The sequence below is a fragment of the Alosa pseudoharengus genome, unplaced genomic scaffold (assembly GCF_046254945.1).
Source record: "Alosa pseudoharengus isolate Yale_2024_CS ecotype anadromous, Long Island Sound unplaced genomic scaffold, YU_APseudo_1.1 YU_APseudo_1.1_scf_19, whole genome shotgun sequence".
In the NCBI taxonomy this organism is placed as follows: Eukaryota; Metazoa; Chordata; class Actinopteri; order Clupeiformes; family Clupeidae; genus Alosa; species Alosa pseudoharengus.
In genome coordinates, this window is record NW_027468657.1 from 10,525,072 (window position 1) to 10,550,579 (window position 25,508).

The following is a 25,508-nucleotide window of genomic DNA, read 5'->3' on the forward strand; positions in this document are numbered from 1 at the left end:
AGGTTTAAAGGTGCAGTCTGTAATCCTGTTGAAACGCTGTTGACATTGTAACTCAACAGCCCTTTACAACAGGGCAGTGTTGGAGGACAGGGAGGATAGGGTTGCCAACTTCCTCCCCCCCCCAAAAAAAAAAAAAAACACACTTTTATATTATTCAAATGATAATATTTTTTTTAAATATACATTTCTTAAGAAATACTACCGATTTGATGCTGTTTAACTCATTTATAAATGGTGCACTGTCACTATAATAGCATTGTCTACACTGTATTCATAATATTTTGCCAGCTCCACTCAAATATAGCCTATAGTCCACAATCCACATTTATAGCACAATATTAACAATGATAAACATACTATTGGTATAAACAACCTTCATTCCTTTTGAAATAGAAGCATGTAATGACATGATGCCAGCTAGATATTTTCTGTTTGCAATTAAAAGTGAATTATGAACCTGGTAGCCACCTACAGTAGTTATCTGAGTAAAATATGTTTCAATTGGCATATTATGTGCTTAATGTAAACGCTTAGTTTAAGGGAAACTAATTATTGAAGACTTCAAAGACCACTCTTCATATTCTATCATAGTCCAAATTACTGTGCGCAGCTTAGGCCTAAGTGCCCTCTCACAGTTTATAAATGGTCAATAGTGGGAACCGGATAACTCCGCAATCTCCTAGCGTTGTTTTTGTTGTCCTTATGATTTCCTTTGAAAAGTTTCTTATATTAAAAAGGAGAAATCAATTATCAACAATGACAAGCCAGCTGGAACCCGCCACCCTCTCTCCCTCTCGTACGTGCATCAAGTTTACTTGATGAATTTCTGCACTCACAAAACATTTGTTCAACATGACTCCTCCATGTGCAAACCTTGAGTGAAGAGTTGTGATTCGAATGGTTTGTCACTTGGTAGGTTGACATGTGCTGAATAAAAATGAAGACACTTGCTTGATGTAGGCCTACAGCTTCTCCGTTAGTGTGACGACATATCATTTCTCTCTTTCTTGTTTCTCTTTTTGGTATTTTTTTTTATGACATTACTCTGTCAGTACTCTGTCAGTGCTGTGTTCTGGATGCTGTGATTGCATGTGCTTATTTGTGCTTCTAGGAATGGGCTGCTGTCTGCTGTCTTTGGCAGTAAAAAGAAAGCCCTGTGTGTGTGTGTGTGTGTGTGTGTGTATGTGCGCGTGTGCGCGTGTGTGAGTGTTTGTGTGTGTGTGTGTGTGCGTGTGTGTGTGCGCGTGTGTGAGTGTTTGTGTCTGTGTCTGTGTCTATGTGTGTGCCTTTCAGTGCCTCCCGCTATGCGTGATCCTCTCATGCCCTCGCGCCAGTCTGATCCGATCATGTGATCCAGCATGGCTACTGCAAGCCAAACAGCCTGGTTTCCTGCTAATAAGGCTGCCCAGAAGGCCTCTCAGCATTGATCGCGGTGGCCACTGGACTGGGACCCAGATGATAAATCATGTGCAAAACGTTTGTGGGTGGCAAGAGACACAATTAGATTGGAAGTTTGCAGAGCAATCTGTAAACAGGAAAGGGCAATAGTTCCCCGAGGACTTTAGAGCCTTTAGTAGCCGCCAACAGAGCGGCCTGGGTGAGATGTGTTGTGAAGCAAAATAATGTTTGGTCAAAAAAAAAGGGAGAGGAGGGGTAGAGGATGTGTGTGTGTGTGCGTGTGCGTGTGTGCGTGCGTGCGTGCGTGCGTTTGTGAGCATGCGTGTGTGTTTGTGTGTGTGTGTGCGTGTGTGTGTGTGTGTGTGTGTGTGTGCGGAGGTGGAGAGGGGGGGTGTGGACATGAAAGGCAAGTCTGGGAGGGTTTAATCTGCACACGTGCCAAGAGTAATCATCAGTCTGTAGACATGGCCCCAAGGATGCTTCTCAATTTGCTGCTACGGTAGTGCGGGAGTCAATTGAAAAACCAGAGGTCAACTGCAGGCAGGGCATGTAGCGGGTTTGTTGATGGAGGCTAGACTACATCAACACTTGTAGGCATTCACAAGGGGAGGGGGGGATGGACAGCATACCTCAGCTAGTAAATTTGTGAGAGGGCAACCCACATACTGCAGTGTAGAAATCACAAAATCAAAACTATATGTACTGCAAAGTGGTACAAAATATGACCGCTGCTCAGTCCTGGACATTCTCTCCGCAAAAATAGATCACACTTATCAATCTGTCTCCTACTCCATCCCCTACTCTTACAACTTTTGTGTATGTAAATGAGTGTGTGCATGTGTACGTTTGCTTTTGTGTATATGTGTGCTTCTCTATGTGTGAGTTTTTGCTTGAGAGTGTATGTGGGGGTAATGGGGTATGTGTGTGTATGTGCGTGTGTCTACAGTACTTGCCTGCATGTGTGCGTGTGTGTGTTTTATGTGTCTGTGCGTGCGTGTGTGTGTGTGTGTGTTCGCTTGTGAGTGGGGGTAATGGCGTGCGTGTGTGCGTATGCCTGCATGTCCACTGTGTGTGTATATGTGTGCGTGTGTCTTTCTTTATGTGTTTGTGTGTGTGTGTGCCTGCATGTATCTTTATGTGTGTGTTTGCGTGTGTTCATGAGTGTGTGTGTGTGTGTGTGTATGCATCATACCTGTCAACATTTACCTTTCCAAAAACGGGAGATTTTTTTTCGGGGGGGGGGGGGGGGTCAGTGTTTATATCAGATCTGTGTTTGCATATTTAATACGTTTCATACACGTGTTTCAACACTGCATTTCGGTCGTTGCTTTTACCTTACCATTACCTTACGCATACCAGTTATGTATCCACCAGCTGCCTGCCTGCAGCCTACTTCTAAAACTCCAAAGCTGCTTGCTGTCAGATTTGGTTCCGAGGGAACAAGTTCAGTGTAGAATATCAACAACACTCAACAGTTTATGTGATGTGTTAATCAATTAAATTCCCAACAATTTCACAACAGCTAGGTCTGGAGTAGGCCATTCAACTAGCCCGATTGCTTACGACGAGACTCAGGCTGCGCAGTTGGCATCCGCTTCCTTATTTGGGTTTTGGAACATGCAAAAAAAAAAAAAAAAAAAAAAAAGTCATCCTACGATTCTCAAGTTAAAGTAAAAAAAGTAGGCCCTGGCCGTGGCACAACTGGCTGGGGCACCTGCACCGTACGCCGGCGACCCGGGTTCGATTCCCGCCCCGTGGTCCTTTCCGGATCCCACCCCGACTCTCTCTCCCATTCACTTCCTGTCATTCTACACTATCCTATCCACAATAAAGGCATAAAAAAAAAATATATATATACTTAAAAAAAAAAAAAAAGTAAAAAAAGTAAAACTGTGTCCGGCTGTGAAAAATACGGTCCTTACCCACATGCAGGATGAGTGGCTAGGACTCACTGAGGGGAAGTGATGATGGGGTGAAGACACAGCAAGCAAACGTGGATTTAAGACGTGCAGATTTATTTACAGTGCGAAAAAAGTAAACAAAAAGACTTGACTAAACAAAAGAAAATTCAACCAACCGGTTTCTTAACCCTTAAAGGAGTACCGTCACACCGGTGTGACGGGAATGTTGAGAAATGAACGTTCTAAAGAATATCTGGGTTCATTGAATTCAACATAGAATTTTAGAACCTTCAATTGTTGCGGAACTTAGAATGTTCAAAAACCTACACCTTTAAGGGTTAAGAAATAGCAGTCACAGTTCTTAACTCAGTATTGTCCAGACTTCTCACACAGCACCTCTCCATAGACTCTCTCCCCTCAAGGCAGAAAAGCCTTGCTTTAAATAAAGCCAACCAATTAGGGGCGGATTGGTTTATACCACTATGATGGGGGGGAATCTGCTCAGCACATGTACAATCAAACACTTATGACACACATACATAGAAACAATAAAGCAACATACATTTCACCATTAATAACATTATATATCCCCAATAAAGTAACAGTAGCACTGCTATACAGTACATACAATTATTTAAAATGGGGATGAAAAACACCCCCGCACTATGACACAGTTAAATTTTCCAATCAGGGAACAAGCTACATTTTCAATCCCTGTAATTGGGTGTGTGTGAGGGTTTTTCAGTGTCAGTGTGTAAGAGAAAAATAATCAGTTCCAGGAAGGGTTGGGGAAAAGGAGGGACTGCCTTTTCACATTTCCCTCCACCTCTGGAGGCTCGTCACTGTGGTGGAGAGACAAAATCTGCCACCAGGGTCTGTGACACCACCAAGCATCAGGGGAGAGACAGCACCGAGTGCTGGGGACATTACAGAACCGAGTGCTGGGGACATTACAGCACCGAGTGCTGGGGGACACAACCTCTCAGCAGGTTGCAGGGGGACATACTGTATAGCACAAAGTGCCAGGGAGTTTTCAGCCTCACAGCAAGCTGCCGCACAACATGCCAGGGAAGACAGGGGTCTATAACAGGGGAGACAGGGACAGAACAGCACCGAGTGCTGGGGGGACAGAACAGCACCGAGTGGTGGAGAACATCACAAAAATACATTAAAATTCAGCCTCACAACAAGCTGACATAATTAATGCAAGGGGGAGACACAATAATAACAGGCATCGAGTGGCAGGAAAAACTACCTCAGCAACTGGGAGTCCTTTGCCTTGGTCTATAGGAGTGCGGGAAGCAGAAATCCTTCGGTCCATGATGGGCCGCCAGGAAAGAGTCAAACAGCTTTTCTTCGCTGAACTTCAGCCGGTACACCTCTGCACATATCTGCTCCAAGTCCTTGCCTTCCTCCAGCCTGGGCACAGCTGTCCTGGTCTAGCGACACTCTAGGCATCCGCAGGGCTGCTGACGACGCTGCTAGTGATCGTGGGGCTTCGGGTGCCATTAGCACTCGACCTCCATCACCGGTCCTGTCTGGCCAGCCGTTGATATGCCATCGCTGCAGTGTCTGTTCCCATCTTCCTCCGTGTCAGTGTCCCAGAGACACCAACTGTGAAAAATACAGCCCTTCAGGTCGTACCCACACACAGGATGAGCGGCTAGGACTCACTGAGGGGAAGTGATGATGGGGTGAAGACACAGCAAGCAAACGTGGATTTTGGTGTGGTGCGCAGATTTATTTACAGTGCGAAAACAGTGCAAACAAAAAGACTTGACTAAACAAAACAAAATTCAACCAACCAGTTTCTTACTTCCAATTGCGCAATGAATTCAGCACTTCATCTACAACCTCACTCCTCAGACTCTCACACCACAACATGAAATGAGCCAGCCTTAAATAGGCCAGCCAATTACCCAATCAAGACCTGGGTTAAACCATTTGAGAAGGGTGACAGTCTGTACCAATATCCCTCTACTGTTGAAGTGGAAAGGAGAGGTCTCCTTTTCACACCGGCCATCTACAAGCCAGTTGATGTACAGTCACTAAATGTACACATAAATTCATTTATTGTATGGCCCCACATTAACAGAATTCCTCAAAAATTGGCATGCAGTCAGAGGGTGTCAAAATGAACCTACACCTCCAATTTCGACCATATCAGCCAGAGATACGTACATTGATTACAACACCTCATTTTTGCGTTTTCATTTGTATAGGTGGCGCTATACATCAAATGAGTGGTTATGAGATGGGTTGACATGGCCCCTTAAGACCAACATACAAAGAAAATGTGGTCCTCCTAGACAGTTCTCGAGATATTTACAGAAAACTGTGCCCGCCCTACCCTCCTTTCGGGGGTCCAGTCCGGCGGGGAAACACAATGGTTCCGTGTCATCCTTGTGGGGCTACATGCCCACCAAGTTTCGTGCACCCCGGTCTTTCAGTGTCCCAGGAATCGTTGACACAAAATTACTGAAGAAAAAAAAAATCTGGAAGAAATAAAACTCTGACTAAACCTACAGTATATGACCACCGTTTCATTTTGCTGTGTGTGTGTGAGTGTGTGTGTGTGTGTGTGTGTGTGTGTGTGTGTGTGTGCTGTGTGTGTGTGTGTGTGACTGTGTGTGTGACTGTGTGTGTGTGTGTGTGTGTGTGCTCTGTGTGTGTGCTCTGTGTGTGTGTGTGTGTGTGTGAGTGTGTGTGTGTGTGTGTGTGTGTGTGTGTGTGTATGTGTGTGTGTGTGTGTGAATGTGTGTGTGTGTGTGTGTGTGTGTGTGTGTGAGGCTGTGTGTAGAATAGAATAGTGGCATATCTAATGGCTAATGAATACATAACTAACCATATATAAACACACACACAGCTGGTATTTTAATACTTTAATTAGGTGTGTTATGTGAACTCCGTTTCCCCTCCTTCAGCCTTTTAAAGCGCTGTTAAAAAAAATAAAAACTCCCCCAACCAGCGAGAGTGCCGACCCAGTGAGGGTTTATTTCCCTCCTTCAGTCAGATTTATGGATGAAGCTACATATGCCCGCACACATGAACATTAATGCAAATTCAAATGTGTTCACATCTTGCATTCCAGCATCATGTGGTTGTTTTAAGGCGTCATGTGGTAGCTAGTGAGCATGTATTTATAGGGTAAATATATGCAAAGGTCATCCTTACATGGGAAAAAATACACACAAATAGAAATGTTAAAATGTTCATTTAGGCCTATATGTTATTGTTTGTAACTGATCTGATTTAATTTGATGGAAAATTACTCTCTATTTACATCCTTAATATGGTGTGCAACCATACAGAAACAACATTTGTCACATGACAATATTATACATATTTAAAAGGGGAATAAATGAACTGAAGGTTTCAATGAATTGTTATCATTTGACAAATTCCAGATTTACAAGGGCATGAGCAATGCGTATGCTCAGCTTTCTGATCAGGCTGATCAAAACCACAGAAAGGCCTTTCGTGCCCGTGCCAAGCATTTAATTTTTGGTGCTGGATGACCTCCTCACACAAATAACCTTATTTCTTGAGTATATAACATACCATCAATGGGATATATAAACCATTGTAATCAGAAGGATCAGTTCTATGAAATGATGCAAAATACATATGGTAATGTTGATACAGTAATGAACAGCCTTTGAAAATCTTCTCCAAATGTATATCCAAAATTTGTCAAAATTTCATTTCATTCACATAAAAATTAATTTTCATCATATTTCTATCTACAAGATAGAGAAAAATATAGAGAATATGATATGTTCAGCAAGCTGTGGGTTATTTAACAAACAAAATTAATTGGAATATCATTAACCTTTCAATAGTGGTCAATTTAGTGATCAGTGTAAAAAAAATGCAGGAAATGGGATTTAGAATGTTGACAGAATTCACATTCTCTTACTCACCAACAACATAAAAGTAATGAAGTCAGACACATTGGTTTCGATTTATTTGGTCTATAAGAATAAACCATTTATTTGTCTATAAGCAAATGATACATTTAAAAAAAACATGCATTACTAGTAGTAAATAGCCATAATAGCCGGAATAGACATAAAATACATTTGATTAAAAACAAAAGCAATACAATCAACTTCAACATCACTCAAAAATCAATGTGTTCTAAATATAGGCCTTGTCAGAGGCCTTTGGCTACAGCTTGACCCCTGATGCTTGGAGAGACACAGAGAGGCTTGGGGAAGAGTGGATGTGCTCACACAGGCTCCAGCTGCTCACACAGGAGGGAATGGGTGGAGACCAAGATACTTGACCAGACAGCTAAACACAGAGCACATGACACAGAACAATATACAGAATGGCCACCAGGGCGGCACAAAGTCACTAGTCCAGGCCAGATCCTGACCCTGTCGTTAAAGTGCAGAAAAAAGGTGCAGAAATCATAAAGTAAATTCAGTTAACAAGTACTTGAAAGTTTATTGGTATTGAGAGCATCATGTTTTTCATTACACTTTTAGTTTCTTGTTCTCTCCCGGAACCATGACAACAAACAATCAGGCTGAAAAACATATTTGACTTACCTAAATCCTTAAGAAACTCCAATGGACACTTTGGCAGATCAATCAGTCTCATTCATCTCCCCTCTATGAACCAGTGTTACGTTGATGAGCCTCGCGTTACGCTTTGAAAGTTGAACCAAGTTCAACAATCAAATAACGTTCATCAAAATAACGCCGCTGCTCCAACGGTTCTGCTGCTGAACCAGCGAACAATAGGCCAAATGGAGGCCATTCCTCTCTACAAGGTACAGGGCCCAGTAAAACCTGAACAAACCTCGGACCAAAGAGAAGCCAAATCCTCTGGTCTGAGGAAGTGAAAACTGAACTATTTGGCCACAATTTTCAATTTCATGTTTGGAGGAGACCGGGCACTGAGCATCACCACATTGATTCCATCCCCACAGCAAAACACAGTGGTCAGCAGAATCGCAGAGGTGGCAGCAAAAGGGAAGAATGGCGCAGGAAAGTAAACATACTTCTCATCATTCAATAGATGTTATCACTCTATGGGCTAAACGTTTATTTTGATTTAATTTGTGCTCGACATGAACCTTAACATAAAGCAGGAGATACGGTATCCACTGGTTCATGGTCTCTGTACATGTGCTCTTTAAAACACTCATTACTCATAGAGACCCTAAGGCCCATGAACAGAGCCAGAGGTCCGCAGTTAAATGGCTATAGAGGCCTTACAATGAGATCTTAAGGCTCAATAGCTACAGTTTATATAGCTGAGTTTATGTTCCTCCTTCAGTCAGATTTATAGATAAAGCTACATGCAAACGCATGTATATACACTTCTCATTCTTGAATCATGTGATTGTTTTGTTCTCTTGTAAAGGTGTCATGTGTTTATTTTTGTATTTATTCACAGCTTTATATGTTTTACAGAAAGAGTGTGACTGCAGTGGCACATGCACTAGGCTACACTACGTTGCATTGTAATGGCATATGTGATTAGAGAGCAAATGAAGTGAAAGAAATTCAAAGTAAATCCGGTTAGTAAAAGTTGAGAACGCATTTGAGTGGGCAGTTACGCAATGCATTGATATGACCGAAGCATATCTTTAACAAGCACTTGTGTGGTGTGGCATCTTTTTCGGGGTTTTTACTAGTATTGATGGCCTCATGTTTTTCATTACAGATTGTTGTTTCCTCCCAGGAGCTGAGATAAATAAAGAGAAAAAAGAAATGATTGTTTACTCAGACACAAATAGGCTCCCACTAGAAAAATCAGTTTGTTTGGTTTTTTGGGGTTTTTTTGTTTTTTTTTGGGGGGGGGGGGGGGGGGGGGTCCTCTTCCTGCAAAATCTTCTTTAGACTTGTTCATTTGATACACTGCCTCAGAAACACAAGCTAATAAGCATACATATTATGGTCCATTGGGTCACTCCAAATCAGTTTTACCGTGCATGTGTATTCGTAATTCAAGACCAGACTTCCACTGACAGAGTGGCCCTAATCGGCAAACTGTTCTGTAATAAAAAGCTTCCCTACAAGGTTAGATAGGCCAAATGTAGTTTAACCATTTTAACAACTCAAATCTGTTTACAAGCAGCCAGTGGGCATCCTGTTTTTGTTCAGGTTGTTATGTATTGTTATTCTTTCCCAGACAGGTCTATCAAAAACAAGTCATAAAGCCTTTAGGAGCTTATCATGTAGGTTCACAACATAAACATCAACTAAAATGAGACCTGTCAACTTAACAGCAGTGTACAGCTTTACTAGAGAGGTTTCTGTTTGACTGACTTTGTTTTTTGTTTTTCTCAGCTCAGAATACATTGCTTTTATGATTTCCTTCGTGTTCTCAAGCAGAAGCATCATTCTGTGTACTTTTAATAAATCAATGGTCAGGAATAAGATAACAGCCCAGGCCAGCCAATGCAGTAACAGAAACCCCAAACCCTGTGAAGGCACTCTTTTGCATTTCAAAGTCTGTTTCATGAGACTCTCCCCTATCCTCCTGGGAACAAACCATAAAAGTGTCCTCCAATATATATATTTTTTTATAGCATGTCCTGTCCACTGTGGAAATATAATGGAAAGGCTATTTATTCTTCTAGATTATTTTGTCTTTTTGGATTTGGATTTTTATAGATTGTTCGTGTCATTTTCATGTTTTTTTTTCATCTGCGATAATTCTTTTTTAGTTACTCTTACTCCATCTTCATGAGGCACAGGTTCATAGTATATAAGTATAAGTATAAGTATATATACTCTTTTGATCCCGTGAGGGAAATTTGGTCTCTGCATTTATCCCAATCCGTGAATTAGTGAAACACACTCAGCACACAGTGAACACACAGTGAGGTGAACACTAATCCCGGTGCAGTGAGCTGCCTGCAACAACAGCGGCGCTCGGGGAGCAGTGAGGGGTTACTGTAGGTGCCTTGCTCAAGGGCACTTCAGCCGTGCCTACTGGTCGGGGTTCGAACTGGCAACCCTCCGGTCACAAGTCCGAAGCACTAACCAGTAGGTCACGGCTGCCCCCACATCTAGTCCACATCTCTGTTTCACTCACTCATCACCTGAGAGCTACAAATCTGCCCCCCTCCCCCCATCCATCCTATATAGAATTCTCTCCTAAATTTCCCCAAAAAATCATAGTATTTTGGTCCTGGTGTCCATAATGGATGTTCATAAAGGCACTATTATTTCAAAATGTAAACAACTTTTCACTTCTTTCAAAATTAATCATATGATTCCTGACATTTTATCACCATTGTCAGGTGATTAATATCACCATCATAATAAATGCATAATAAATAGACAATATTTAACTTATCTCTCATTCTTCCATAAAATGTGCTTGTTTTGATAAGAGTAGCTCAACAGGGTATAGGGGTATGCATCTACAACCTATGTCCACTACAGAGGACACAAGTATGTCGGGTCTCAGGGGGCTATTTTTAATCACCTTTCACAAGGTTAGTCTAGACTCTTTGGTGCAAGAGTAAACCTTCCAGACCTTTACCTTTGATGACAGGCTTTTGGTTAAGATATGGCACTTGATATGTGGCATAAGATATGGCATTTCCCTCCTTTAATACTGTTATGTTGCCTAAACGATCCTTTAAGAATTCCCTTCAGGATGGAGACCCAATGTAGCATCACCCCTCTGACTGCCCTGAGACAAGAGCTGTTGCTAATCTGAAATTCCACGAACCTGCACACACACCATGATTAGTGAGCTGTGTGGCGAATCCCCAAATCCGGCAATATTTAACCAAATGGTTTTGCTAAGGGTTGTTTTCCATGGACTACAGAAGCCATGAAGCAAGCCAATAAAGGCTTTTAATAGCATAGCGCAGGGATGTTGAATCTTTTATGTTGTGAAGTCAAGTGCATCTAGCATGTGTCAGTGACAGATGATGCTCAGGCTCACCCAGTTGTCCCCTGTTGATTATAACTTGTGGCTATATTTTTTGAGCTTGAGTGAATCGCATTAACTCATCTGCCCATTAATTGAATAGCACTCTGATTCAATTGATTAAAGCTTCCTGGCAAAGAGTCTGGAAATCCAATTCAATTACACAATCATCCAATCAGTGCATTAGGAGCCATAAATGCCATGAACTCTGTCTAGAGGAATCATCTAACACGGTCGCAGGCTGTCCACTGCTATCAAGGCGAGGTGACGTGTGAGGAAGATGGGCCGTAGGGTAGCCTGTGTGTGTGTGTGTGTGTGTGTGTGTGTGTGTTGGGGATGGAGGGGTGGGTGGGCGCACATCAATACTCTTTCAGGTCAGTTGCGGAGAGGGTCCGGCACAGAGGGAGGTGTCTCAGCGGTCATCACGAAGGGGAGAGAGTGGCCAGCAGAGCAGCCTGCAGCCCCCTGTGAAGTCCCTTCTATCCGCTGTGAGGATTAAAGCTCTGTATACTCTCAACACACACACACACACACACACACACACACACACACACATACACATCACACACACTCTCTCTCTCACACACACACACACACACACACACACACACACACACACACACACACATACACACTCTCTCTCTCTCACACACACACACACACACATACACACTCTCTCTCTCTCACACACACACACACACACACACACACACACACACACACACACACACACACACACACACACACACACACACACACACACACACACACATACACACTCTCTCTCTCACACACACACACACACACACACACACACACACACACACACACACACACACACACACACACACTCTCTCTCTCTCTCACACACACACACACACACACACACACACACACATCACACACACACACACACACACAGAAAAAAAGACAAAATCATAAAACACAGACACATACACATACTGTCATGACCCCATCACCACCTCCAAGGGCTGGGTGACCTGCGTCCCTGTCTGGGTACTCCAATCCTATTCCACTGTGCCCTTCCTAGTAGAGGGGTTACTGAGTGCGTTGTGTCTCTTCTTCAAAAGGAGCTTATTCTTTCGGGACTCGGGGGGTCAACTTATAAAAAAAATAGTTTTGTTTACTGTGACTATCGCCCTTCAAAAAAAAAAAAAAAAAAGAACAATCCAACAATTTTCTGCCCCCACCCCGACCACCCCCACCCCACCCGCTCCACCCGCTCCACCCATCACTATTTTTTCTTTCTTTTTTCTTTTCTGTGCTTGACTGAACGACTGTTGTTGCTTTGAAAGGAGTTCTCAGTTAGCGCCCACATTAAAGGGCGAGGAGCTGAGTGCCATCATGTGATGGGGCTGTTTCTTCCAGTGAAATGACGCAGTTGTGACCACCAGACCTGCTCAATAGGGGCCTTTGAGAGCGTGTGAGTCTGGGTAGGACCACACAGCTCATAAATACAACTCGCCGTGCACAACCGCAACATCAATGGAACGAGCGCTGTGATGTGCATGTATGTATCGTGTGTCTGTGTATGTATGTGTGTCTGTGTATGTATGTGTGTCTGTGTATGTGTGAGTCTGTGTGTGTGTGTGTGTGTGTGTGTGTGTATTTCTGTGTTTATAATTTTGTCTGTGTGTGTGTTTGTGTGTGTGTGTGTGTGTAAGGTGCCACATGCATGCAATGGGGAAGACAACTTTCTGGGATTTACAAGAAAAGCCAATGGAAAGCTAGGTGTATGATAACAGGGGTTTGGTGTGTCATCAGAATGGCCAGATTTAAATGACCTCTGCAGGAGAACAGGAATAGAACTGAAGTGGACCTCCCACTCACAACCTGTAGAGGTCTCTGATGCAGTAGTAAAGGACCCATCAGTCACTGTAGAGGCGACACTGCACCACAACAGCACCACTCAACTGCTCCAGCCGAGAACCTCAAGGCAGACACTTCTGGAGATCCAGAAGATCCAGTCTAAAGCTCCAAGCCCTGTGTGGACCACGCGCCCTGTCATACACTACTGCAGGTTCTCCCTACAAAGTACAACCTAGCACTGTGGTTTCCCTCCATCCATTCACCCCTTTGTATGCTGCATGAACCCCCCCCCCACCCTCCCCAACATCTGGAGTCAGTAGCCCACATCATGAACAGTTGTAGCTCTCTTAAAGAGCTGTGTACTGCCAGACCCAGACATGACAGACGTGTGGATCAGACGTGTGGACCTCATAGCTGCTCAGATCCCAAGCACAGAGGAAGAGCAGATCTATAAACATACCACTGTTAGCTCCAGAGCCGGACAGTAACAGAGTACATTTACTTGAGTACAGTACTTGAGTACAATTTTGAGGGATCTGTACTTTACTCGAGTATCATTTTTGGGGAGTACTCATGACTTTACTCAAGTACATTTGAGAGGCAAATATTGTACTCTTTACTCCACTACATTTCTATCCATAACCGTGAGTACCCGTTACTACTTCTAAAAAAAAGGAAAAAAGAAAAATCTCGGAAACCCTCAATTTGTTGTTTCCCTCTCAAACGTGATTGTGATTGTGCAGGCGCCACTGATTGGGACAGCCTATCAGCAATCACCTTCAGCTTTCCGCCAAAGTCAACTCCATGGTCAGATTTAGATAAGAGATGAAACCATAGACGAAACAATGGATGAAGATGCAGCAGGTCCATCCCGGGAATGTGCCAACCCGTGGCCCCACCTCACCAGACTATTTCAATTTTCTGAACAAGTTAATGATAGTTTTCGCTTCAAGTGTTTCAATTACAAAATAGTATTTTGTATTTGAAATACGTATTTTATATACATGTGTTAGAAATACTACCCTTCCCTGGCAACATGGTAAAAATATGAAAATTACTTGATTTTACTTTCAATTCCTTTTACATTCTCCAAGGTATTAACATTAACATTTTTCATAACTCCATGTAGGACGTTTTTGTACATAAATGTAAGCACTGTAGCAGTAATGCAATATTTAGAAAATTTACTCTTGTACTCTTGATACTCAAGTACTTTTAAAAACAAGTACTTCAGTACTTTTACTTAAGTAGACATCTGACTGTTGTACTTTTACTTGTACTTGAGTAAAGGGCTTTATTGTTAAACTCCCAAAGAAAGGAGACTTAAGCATTTGCAAAAACTACAGAGGGATCATGCTATTATCTGTCCTGGGAAATGTGCTTAACAGGGTTATTTTGGAGAGAGTGAAAACAACAGTGGACTGGCTCCTAAGAGAACAGCAAGCTGGTTTTAGGGAGCAGAGATCATGCACAGATCAAATTGCAACATTGAGAATCATCATCGAGCAATCCATTGGAGTGGAACACCTCTCTCTATGTGTAAATGTTATTGATTTGGAAAAATAATTCGACAGCCTGGACAGAGAATTTCTATGGGATCTCATTAGTCATTATGGGATTCCAGACAAGTATGTAAATATAGTGAAGACAACATATGAGGGAATGGCATGCCACGTGCTTCACAGGGGGAACACAACATCAGCGCTCAACGATACAACTGGAGTGAGGCAAGGCTGTCTCCTCTCCCCTTTCCTTTTCTTATCGGCAGTCGACTGGGTGACAGATGCAGCCCAGGGGAGAAGAAATGGTATCCAGTGGACTCCGACAGATTATTTGGATGATCTTGATTTTGCAGATGACCTTGCACTGATATCACATACAAGGGAACAAATGCAGAACAAATCAACAGTGCTTAGTTGACACAACAGCCGCAAAGTTAGGATTGAGAATAAACATCGAAAAGACCAAAGTTATGAAAATCAATAACAACAGCAACGCCAAAATCAGATTGTAAGATAGAGAGGTGGAAGAAGGAGAAACATCATTTAGATACTTAACAAGCATAGTGGACATACTACAGGAGGTGGAGCAAGACGTAAGAGTATAAATAGGAAAAGCAAGGACAGCATTCATCCTTCTAAGAAGACTATGGACTGCCAAGGAAATATCAACACAAACAAAGATCAGACTCTTCAATGCAAACGTCAAATCAGTGCTTCTGTACGGTGCAGAGACATGGAAAACAATTGGTAGACAAATTCAAAGTTTCATTAATGGATGCCTAACGGAAATACTTTTGGCATAAAATACATATTGTGGCCAAACAAAATCAGTAATGAAGAGCTATGGGAGCGCACAAACCAACTGCCACCAAAGATGGAGATACGGAAAAGAAAATGGAACTGGATCGGACACATCCTACGCCAGGATCGAGCAAACATCACCAGGCAAGCTCTCAGGTGGAACCCCCCGGGGCAAGAGGAAGAGAAGGAGGCCACGTAACACCTGGCGAAGGACCTGGGAGGATGGAATGAAGAAAGGATGAAATGAAGAAAGGATGAAATGAAGAAAGGAGGACATACAGTAGTCGGCACACCCTTGTTAAACAGGGTATATACAGGAATTCTTAAGTTGAATTTAATACCTTTTAATACCTTTTTTAATACCTTCACAATATTGTTTAATACCAACACGACTTCGAGCTGCAACTAGCGGCAACCTTTCGAAATTCAGTGTTGGGGGTGACTAATTATAAAGTAACAGATTACTGTCATTTTTGTTACTTAACTTTCTGAGCAAGAAAGTAAGAAACACTGGCCTATACACAATTATTTGTTATATAATCCTAACCCAAGATAAAAGAGAGTTATTTCATTGTTATGTGTAGGAAGAGCACACACCACTTCTCCAGCTCTACACGCTTTCTTTCACTATCATTCTATCTCAATCAAGACAAAATGACAAATGAAAATAATAAAAGGTATACTGGACTTTCTTCTAAAAAGGCCCACGACCATACGCAGTACACACACACACACACACACACCCTTGCTGTCTCATATAATTTGCAAGTCAAGGTATCACATTCAAAAATAGGCCGTCACATTTTACAAAAATACTAATTATTAATTGGGTGCTGCTGGAGAATGTGGGCCCCATGTGATAAAATACTTTTGGGCCTGCATGCTCCCTGTGACGAACATTTTGAAAAATAACCCCTTAAATGGTGACTTCTGGGGAATTTTGTGGAAACTAATTGACAAATTGACTTAAAATATATTATATTATAATATATTGATAGCATATTACTATACAGCCTATACAAACCTACACAGGTTCTTATATTCAACTAATTTTAAGCAAGTCTATTGGGACTTTGATCTCATCACATACTACATCAAGGGAGTAACCCTATAGCTCCTGAGCAAGCTTTGAATAATGTAAAGGTAACACCTGTTAAACTAACCTTAACATGACATTTACTGAGGGTAGAAAATGTTACATCTTATAGCCTAAACCTTATCTTATAGCCTAAACAAAGCAACACTGTCAGGCCTATATTTAACCTCTATTCTGTAGTCAAGGCAGGGGTAGCTCATTGCAAATAACCCCTTATAACATGTGCATATGTTATATTCTTGTTTTTTTCCCCTTTCATTTAATTATATATTTGTTTGAATGAAAAGGCCTTCTGCCTTTATGGGGACTTTTAATTTGAAAATGGGTTATTGTGATACTGTATGTAGGCTAGGCCTAGTTTAGGCTATGTCTGCTGCTCTTACATAGCCTGGCGAGCCAGACCCACATTAAAATGTAGGGTCTGGGCACTCACCATTCGCAGTGCTCAGTCCGAGGGGCGGGATAATCAGTTGTCTTTCAAATTCCCTCTGCAATAGGACGCAATAGGATATTTGTTTTCAAGTAGCAGGGAATTCAAGCCAAACCGTTGCAACTCTGCCATCAATCATTATGTTAAGCCCACCAAACGACTCTATACACGATTTCAATGTCTTGATTAAGTTTCGATTTCTGGAGCTCACAAGCCAACGGAGAGTTGCTAGACTAGCCCTGGCAGCTAGGGGCGCGTCTAGATTTCTAGGCTAGCTCTTACAGCCTGTGTCATTGAAAACGCGATGGCGCAAATGATTACTTTTTTGGATGACAATGACAGCTGTACGGTGTACATTTTAGGACATCCTCAGCTGTCAGACTCAGGTGTCAGACATCAGATGAAAAGGCATCACGTCTCAGGAAAACCGCTGTCAAGTTTACGGAATTACACAGTCATGTCTCAAACATCAGATGAAAAGGAGTCAGGTCTCAGGAAAAGCGGAGTCAGACGAAAAGTTCTCAGATGAAAAGTTATCAGAGTCAGGTTTCAGACATCAGATGAAAAAGAGTCAGTTCTCAGGAAAAGCGGAGTCAGACAAAAAGTTCTCAGATGAAAAATTATCAGTCAGGTCTCAGAAAAAGGGGAGTCAGACAAAAAGTTCTCAGATGAAAAGTTATCAGAGTCAGGTCTCAGAAAAATGAGAGTCAGACAAAGAGTTCTCAGATGAAAAGTTCTCAGACTCTTTATCAGATTTCTGTTAACTGGTACAACAAGCAAACTTATTTGTGATATAATAGGCTACGAAATAGTTGTTTTCTGAAAGCTAGTTCACTCGTGTGTAGGCTAAAATAAACCCACGTTGCCATGGATACTACAAACAAACACGGCTATAGAATCATACATCACATGAACTTGAGCAGTGCTCAAACTAGCTTGCAGAAATAAACTATTTAGTATTATATCCATACAGTCTATGATTATATCACAAATATGTTTGCTTGCTGTACCAGTTTGCTTGCTGTACCAAACAAAACGTATTTGTGATATAATAGCCTAGCCTACTGTAAGGGAAGCTACACCAGGAGCGTTCCTTTTGCAGCGCATAAAAACATTTAAGAGTGGTCTATTTTTTTCGAACGTATGCGCCGCTATCACGTCTGGTGTAGCTATTTCCATTGATTATAGTGGAAGCTTTGTTGCAGCAGATGCAACGCTTCAGTTGTGTAGCTTCCCCAAAGATTGTCTTTGGCTTCCCTGTAATACGAAATAGAATTCTTGTTTTCTGCAAGCTAGTTCACGTTATGATTCTTCAGCTGGATTTGTTTGTAGTATCCATGGAAACTGGAGGACTAAACGTGGCCTACAGGAGTGAACTAGCTTTCAGAAAACAACTAGCATTTTATTTCGTAGCCTTTTATATCACAAATGAGTTTGCTTGTTGTACCAGTTAACAGAAATAGCTGTTTTTCTGAAACCTGACTCTGATAACTTTTCATCTGAGAACTTTTCGTCTGACTCCTTTTCTTCTGACAGCGGTTTTCCTGAGACCTGACTCTGATAACTTTTCATCTGATAACTTTTCGTCTGACTCCGCTTCTCCTGACAGCGCTTTTCCTGAGACCCGACTCTTTTTCATCTGATGTCTGAAACCTGACTCTGATAACTTTTCATCTGAGAACTTTTCGTCTGACTCCGCTTTTCCTGAGACCTGACTCCTTTTCATCTGATGTCTGAGACATGACTGTGTAATTCCGTAAACTTGACAGCGGTTTTCCTGAGACCTGATGCCTTTTCATCTGATGTCTGACACCTGAGTCTGACAGCTGAGGATGTCCTAAAATGTACACCGTACAGCTGGTAGCTAGACTTACTGATAGCTTCAATGATGCATATTTATGTGGAGGCAGTAGCCCTACGTGGCCGATGAGCCAGGCAGTCGACTCTTCCACCTCTGATTACGTCCGCCCATTCTTGTTTGCTGGCTAGTAGACTCCAGAGCGGTAGAAAAACGGCTCTGGTAGACTCCATATGTGACCTGACGGCATTCACTCCCATCCAGGGGCATTTATTATCTTTACAGACGTGGTAATAAGCCTCTTGGCTGTTGCCAACTAGACTAAGCCAGTCTTTGAATCTCGAGTCCTCTAACCAAATTATAAAATTATAATAAAATGTCCCATGACATCGTCAATGGTAGCGAACTTTTGGCAACAAGTTTAGGGCACACTGACATATCGCTCAGGTCCTACTCGCACATATAATTAATATAATATAAATAAATTCACGTGAATTTTAGGAGAGAGGCCTGCACTTAACACAAATGGAAAACATCATAGTTAGTGGTTCGAAAATGTAATACCTCATCAGATGACGTTTATTACTTTTTAATACTTTTAAATGGCCTTAAATTTGGCTCATCAAGGCCTACTACCTTTTAATACTTTTTACAACCCCGCGGACACCCTGTAAAGCAGCTCAGAACAGACCCAGATGGAAGCAAATTGGAAACATAGGCGTTTAAAGGCATAGGCTACGTCAAGTAAGTCAGGTCACAGGTCACACAAAAGGATTAAACTGCTTTTTACACGAACAAAGGATCCTTCAGAGATATGTCTGTACCGCAAACACTAGAGGTGTGTAGAAAGCAGCTACATTAAACAGACACACTTTTTCTTCCCACAGCACGAGTGGCGCCATCTGCAAATCCCATCCATATAAGTGTCTTAAGCATTCTGTAGGAAGTGGATGTGGTTCTAGCATTCATGGAGCTGGGGTATACCTATGGCTACTTTACAGAATAGCCCATACACATCCCTACACTGGCCCCCTCTTACCTTCATGATTCCTCTCAATGGAACTGGCCTCTGAAATACACTCTTGGCGGTGGCACTAGGTATGCTGGACGTACGAATAGGTTTGGAGCAAATAAGCTGAATGCTCCGAAATTCTGGTCTGAAAGCTTTCACTGAGATTGGATGCTCAGAGTAGAACCCTGGGTGTCTTCTTGCCACAATTGGCTATCTTGCCAGCCCTTTATTATTTACTGTGAACGCAACACAGCTGTGAGATGGGTAGACTCTTGCAAGGGCTAAATCTGACAGAAGGTAGTACAGATATGATGTCTTTTAGCACGTGTCATTTAACCAGCAGTGAGAGGTATTAAATTAGCTACTTCACCACAACCTGTTCTCAATGATCGAAAGGGGAAAGAATCTCAATGTTGAGTCTGTTGATGTTTATGACAGAGGCATATTCGTGAGGAAAGCACAAGACCTATCAGCAAACAGACACAGTATTGCGATATTAAAACACAAATGTTCAAAAAAAATACATTATGTATTCTACTGATTATACTCTTTTCTTGTGTCATCAGCCAAACAGAATAGTCATGACTTTACAATAGCCTATGTATAATAATTTCAAATATTAATTGTCACTTTGCTTACAGCCTTATATCTGCTTGTGAAATAAATTTTACAAATCATTTGGTATCAATATAGTAATCTTTATTAAACATATTTTTTATTTATTTTACTTGTCTTTGGAAAGCAAGAGTGCTCTTCACATTCAGTTTTCAAGACTTTTTCTTCATCATAGTTGAAGATACTTGGAAAAATACAGACTGGAGAGATACAGTGGTGCTCTGTAATGCAATTGTCTACCAAACAGGATATTTGCTTTGTGTTTAGTGAATTAAAAAACAGAAGATTTAGTGGAGATGACTGCAGAGGGTAGAGAGACATATGTAATTTCTAAAAGCAAGATCTCATCTCATATTTATGATACTAAACTGTATTATCCAGCACCATTAGACACAGAGAACAGCATTGCTATCCAGCCAGCAGCAATATGGTTTGTGATTTAAGAGAAATAAAAATGTTGCACAACAGTATCGAAACAACACCAAAAGGAAAAGAACACAAAATACATCAACAGACCCACATAATGGATACTTTAGATCTGAAGACTAGAACTGCTGTCTGACATATAGCCAGGCTTACACTGAAAGAGCAACAGGGGAGCACATGGGTTTCCTAAGGCCCATCTTATCTCGGAATTAAGGTTAGCTTCCTTTGGCAGACTGTTGGGAGAGTGGCTGGAAAGTCCAACTAAGGCAACGCCGAAATGCCACAGATCTGATTGGGAGCGTTGCATGTAATGATACCTGGGATTGCCTTGCCCACTCAAAGGGCAATGGAGCCCGTTACACAGACAGGGCCATGTGCCAGATATAGAGGAAAGGATGGGGAGGAAGAGAGAGAGGGATGGGAGAGAAAGAGAAACATTGAGAAGAGAGGAAACAGGAGGGGGATGATGGAAGAAAAAGATTGACAAGAATAGGGAGAGAGAGAGAGAGTGAGAGAGAGCGGGAGAGAGAGATGGGTTTGGAGAGAGAGAGAGCGAGAGAGAGAGTGAGAGAGAGATGGGTTTGGAGAGAGAGAGAGAGAGAGAGAGAGTGAGAGAGAGATGGGTTTGGAGAGAGAGAGAGAGAGTGAGAGAGAGATGGGTTTGGAGAGAGAGAGAGCGGGAGAGAGAGATGGGTTTGGAGAGCTTCATCCTCAAGGATGCCTGGAACACCCCCACTCTGGCGATCTTTATCGGCCAAAACATTTTTTGGACAAGCTCCTAAACAGCATTCTGAGAAGAGATTGCAAGCGATAAAGCCAGTGTCTTCGAAGAATGTTATCAGAGCTTAACTCATCCATGAACTATTAGATTTGGTAGCGAGCGGCTAGAGTGAATAACGCACTGTGTTCATCCATCGTGCCCGTGGTCACTGTCATGATGCAGCCCTGATGACACGCTATTGTGACCCATCTGCTGATATACTTTATGGCTGACCACTCACACGTTGGATCACTGACATATGCGGGGGGACAGCTGTCCAAACAAGACAAATGTATAGAGCCGGTCATCACTGCGCGAGCGAGCATCACAAGTTGATGTGCTTCAATCCCTTAACTCTTTTGCCTCATTAACAGCTCAGCTCAGGACGGCTGTCGGCTGGTCTGCTGAGGAAGGAATAAGTGGATGAAAAAAGCTTTTTATTTGGATTTATCGCTTGTGAAAGCTCTTAACAATAACAGGTCATGGTGGTGTCCGTGTGTGTGGCTGGCCTCAGGTAGTGTCTGTCAGTCTGTGAATTAAAAGGAAACAAACTCAACCTTTGGAGAAAAAAGAGCCAGTCACCACTGCATTGGATGTGTCTGGAAGTGCTAATGGATTCATCACAGTCACACACACACACACATACACACAAAAGGGAAATGTGGTCACTTGCTAAATCACACAGTTGAGGCAATTCCACAGTGTGACAAGCATTTCATTATGCATCACAGTCACCATCAGCAGTGTAGCACTCTGTGGCAGGTTTCATGGACCAAGCACAAACCACAAACCACACCACAGCACTCCATACAATCCTGCCATCTGTTCAATCCTGCCAGAGATTGGGACTATGAGTTTCTGTCTGTTTCTTTGTGTGTGTGTGTGTGTGTGTATTCACCTTTAGTCTGCACTCATTTATAATTCTTTCCTTTATGTTCTGGCTTGAGGATGTGAGTAAAACATTTAAGTTTTAACCTTGTAAATACCGTTTGATGCAATTGCTATACTGTTAAGCCCACTCTTCTATCTATATAATCCATACTTATGTATGCATGTAGTCCTATAAGTGTTCAGTTTAAGGTCAAGTGGCTGACCCCAGGCACACAAGAATAAAGGGTGGCAGAAATAATGCAACACACGAGCACGCACACACACGCGCGCACGCACACGCGCGCACGCGCACACAAACACACACACACACCCACACACACACACACACACACTCACACACACACACACACAGTAAAAACTCTAATCACAAGGTTAGTGTGTGTCCCCGGCATCAAAGCTGCTCATCACTGTTGTCTGGGCGACAAGGCTTTTTAGCAGAAAGCATCGCCGCAGGGACAGCACACTGCAGTAGCACTGGGCAGCAGGAGCAGCAGGGGGAGTAGACACGGAGCACTGGGCAGCAGGGGGAGTAGACACAGAGCACTGGGCAGCAGGGGGAGTAGAGCACTGGGCAACAGGGGGAGTAGAGCACTGGGCAGCAGGGGGAGTAGAGCACTGGGCAGCAGGGGGAGTAGAGCACTGGGCAGCAGGGGGAGTAGAGCACTGGGCAGCAGGGGGAGTAGACACAGAGCACTGGGGGTTTGTCATCCTCCAGTGGCTGGACAGCGCCACTTCAGTCTGGCAGAGTGACAGGGCCGAGGAACAGGCACAGGCAGCTACTTCTCAGTTCAGTTCAGTTCAGTGATGGGCGCTTGTAGCTCCTGATCATCAGAGGCGGACAGAGTACACAGCTTCATTACTTGAGTAAAAGTACAGATACCCTTTGCTAAATTTTACTCAAGTACAAGTAAAAGTACAACAGTCAGATGTCTACTTAAGTAAAAGAACTGAAGTACTTGTTTTTAAAAGTACTTGAGTATCAAGAGTACAAGAGTAGCCTACATTTTCTAAATATTGCATTACTACTGCCACAGTGCTTACATTTATGTACAGAAATGTCCTACATGGAGTTATGAAAAATGTTAATGTTAATACCTTGGAGAATGTAAAAGGAATTGAAAGTAAAATCAAGTCATTTTCCTCTTTTTACTATGTTGCCAGGGATGGGCAGTATTTCTAATATATGTATTTAAAATATGTATTTCAAATACAAAATACTATTTTGTAATTGAAACACTTGAAGCGAAAACTATGATTAACTTGTTCAGAAAATTGAAATAGTCTGGCGAGGTGGGGCCAAAGGTTGGCACATTCCCGGGATGGACCTGCTGCGTCTTCATCCATTGCTTCGTCCATGGTTTCGTCTCTTATCTAAATCTGACCATGGAGTTGACTTTGGCGGAAAGCTGAAGGTGATTGCTGATAGGCTGTCCCAATCAGTGGCGCCTGCACAATCCAATCACGTTTGAGAGGGAAACAACAAATTGAGGGTTTCCGAGATTTTTCTTTTTTCCTTTTAGTAGTAACGGGTACTCACGGTTATGGATAGAAATGTAGTGGAGTAAAGCGTAAAATATTTGCCTCTCAAATGTACTTGAGTAAAGTCATGAGTACTCCCCAAAAATGATACTCAAGTAAAGTAGGCCTACAGATCCCTCAAAATTGTACTCAAGTAGCCTACTGTAGCCTACTCAAGTAAATGTACTCTGTTACTGTCCGGCTCTACAAGCACCTGGTCTAAAAACTAGCTGCCATAAATGTCTTTTGTTGCTGGTCCTATGGCCGTCTTGTTTGTTGAACATTAAGCAATATTGTTTTTTACTCTTCAGTTCCATGTATTAGATCTAGGTCACACTGGATTCATCTATTAATTGTCAGACGGCGAGAGTGGTCCAGATGCTTGAGACCATCTTCCTTTGATATAGTGTCTGAACAAGTTGATGTGGCCCAAACTTGTCATGTCAGCGGCATGCCATGATGTGAATTCGTAGGCCAAGCCTGCACGTCTTCACTACTGAAGACCATGATTAGCCTACTACCTCCGTTGCCATGGTTGGGAGGGTGTCCTCAATAGACCTCTGGAGTTCGCCTACAAAAAAGCTCCCATCTTTGCCCATATAAGGAGATCCGGTATCTTGAGATTTTTCCTATGGGATAAATAACATGGGGATTTTGAATTATCAAACCTGTTAAACTCTTGCAGGGAAAAATAAATTGGAAATGCAGACGTTTTGCTCTTAACAGTTTTGTCCTCTGCCTTCTAGTAGACACTGTCATCTTCCTTACGTTAAGACGGCACACTTTGATTTTTGCTACCCCAGTTCTAACTTGCCATAGTAGCTTCAATAGTTACACTTTACTTGACAGTAGGCTAGGCTATCGACATAAGAGTGACATGACACTGTCATGAACGTGTCATAAAAGTCATAAATGTTTATGACATAACGTTTCTGTTATTACGTGACATTCGGTTTTTGTCATAAGTTAGGGTTAGGATTAGTAGGTTTAGGGTTAGAGGTTACCGCTTCAATTAACACCCAGATCTCCTTATATGAGCAAAGATGGTAGGCCTACCTTTGGTTCCTTTTTGTAGACAAACTTCCGAGGTCTATTGGGTAGATAGTTTCTGACTCACTTTAAGACAAAGTAAACACAGGGTGTGAAAAGAGGCAAAGAGCAGTGAACCCTGTCTGTAAAAGAGCAGCCCTATTTATCAGTGCTTTATTTATCTTTGCTTATTTATTTATCATTCAGCTGAACCAAGATAAAGTGTATTATTTTCCCCAAACACTTTTATCACAAAGGCTTTGATCATGGTGGGGTTTATTTTTGTCATAAATTGTTTTATTTAATATGAAAAAGAAGCATATTTGTAACAATATACAGTGTAGCAGACCATGTCCCACAATCAAAGTCAGGTTTGCAAATTGCTCGATAAAACTAGTCTTTCGCATGAGTTCAGAATAAGACAAACCAACATAATGAAGACATTTCTTGAAGCTGCTTGTCTTTTTGTAAATCATGAAAACTAAACAATAAGATTGAAAGAACACCAATGTCTTCCCCCAAGAAACATAGGAACAGGGGGAGGATAGAAATAATGTTGCTTCTGCAATGCTATGACTTTAATAAACAAGGGTTAG